Below are 1853 nucleotides of genomic sequence, written 5' to 3'. Positions count from 1 at the left end.
CCTCGGGGTGTCTTTCCTGGTACCCCTGTAGATCCCTACTTAAGGCCTCATCAAAGAGGGTTGGTGAGTTTTTGAACCCTTGGGGAAGGCATGTCCAGGTTAACTGCCCTCAATAACCTCCCTCAGGGTCTGTCCATTTGAATGCAAAAATTGGCTGACTCAGTGGGGAGAGAGGCAGGGAGAAGAAAGCATCTTTGAGTTCTAGGATGGTGTAGACCACCTGGTTTGGGGGAATGAGCCTCAGCATAGTGTAGGGGTTGGGTACTGTGGGGTGGATAGTTTTTACTCTCTGGTTTACCTCCCTTAGGTCTTGTACTGGCTGATAGTTATTAGTTCCAGGCTTTTTAACTGGTAACAGCGGGGTATTTCAGGCCAACTGATGGGATTAATATCCTCGCATCCCTCAGGCGCTTGATGTGCACCGCTATGCCTTGTCGGGCGTCCAAAGAAATAGAGTACTGGCATACTCGCACTGGGCTTGCTGTACTACCGAGTTGCACCACTATGGGCAGTTGGTGCTTTGCCAAGCCTGGGGGATTTGTCTCAGCCCATACGCCTGGGACTTGAGTCCTCCATTGTGCCAACAAGGCGGAGCTCCCTGAAGCCTCTGAGGCTTCCTCCTCAAAGAGGACATATTCCTCGGACAAGGGGGTTGAGTACAGGATACACTGCGGGGTCTCAGGAAGAGACAGAGTGGTTCCTTCTGAACTGAAGGAGATGGTAGCATGCAACTTTTTTAGCAGATCTCTCCCAAGCAGCAGGTATGGGCAGTTTGGCATAACTTGGAAGGAGTGTGTTATGACCCCTTTTCCTAAATCTGTAAGCCTGTAAGTAGTCCATGGATACATTTTGGGCTCCCCCGTTGGCCCCACTATGGGAGTCTTGGTTTTGGTTAGTGGTCCTACAGCCTCTCTTAGGACGGAGAAGGTAGTTCCTGTATCAACTAAAAAGTCTGTAGGCTGGCCCCCTACCTTCAAGGTTATCATGAGCTCCCGGGGGCCAGGAGGGTAGGAGCCCCAACCCCTTTATTGGGCACTTTCCAGGAGGACCTGGGCGGGCCTCTCCTTGGGTCTCCCCTTGTTGGGGCATTCATTTTTTTAATGCCCAAATTGCTTACACACTGCACATTGGTCGAGGGCTAACGTTTTTCTTTTACAGGAGTGTCCTCCTGGGGGAGTGTTGTGGCTTCTTGGAGGGGGGCCTCCCTGTCTTCGGGGTGGCTTAGTTTCCTGCAGTGCAGCAATGACAACTCTTGCCGTCTTTTTGGTGGCTGCTGCCTCAGCTGAATCCCGGTTATTAAAGACCTTTTGAACTATTTCCACTAACTCATTGAGATTTTTTCCTTTAAACCCATCTAATTTCTGCAACTTTTTCCTGATGTCTGGAGCTGACTGGGACACAAAGGCAACATTAATAGCTCTACTGTTTTTAGGGTCCTCCGGGTCTATGGGGGTGTAAGTCCAGTAAGCCTCGAACAATCGCTCTAAGAAGGCAGCCGGACTTTCCCCACTTCCCTGAACCAATCCACTAACCTTAGACATATTTGTAGGCTTCCTAGCTGCTCCACAGAGGCCCAACAACAGAGTCTGGCGATATTGGGTCAGCGATCCCCTACCATAATCAGTGTTAGGGTCTCAGTCTGGTCTATGGTTGGGGAAGCGAGTCTCTATGAAGTCTGCATCGGATGTCGCTGCCCATCTGGGCCAAGAATGGCCTTTTTTGCCTCCTGGTTTATGTGCTCGCATTCTTTAGATGTGAAAAGAACCTGGAGGAGCTGCTGGCAGTCTTCCCATGTGGGTTGGTGGATGTGAAACACTGTTTCGAAGAGGGAAATGAGACCCTGTGGTTTCTCA

The sequence above is a fragment of the Microcebus murinus genome, chromosome X (genome assembly GCF_040939455.1).
Source record: "Microcebus murinus isolate Inina chromosome X, M.murinus_Inina_mat1.0, whole genome shotgun sequence".
Classification (NCBI taxonomy): domain Eukaryota; kingdom Metazoa; phylum Chordata; class Mammalia; order Primates; family Cheirogaleidae; genus Microcebus; species Microcebus murinus.
The sequence above is the reverse complement of the archived record's forward strand: the minus strand, read 5'-3'. Positions refer to the sequence as shown.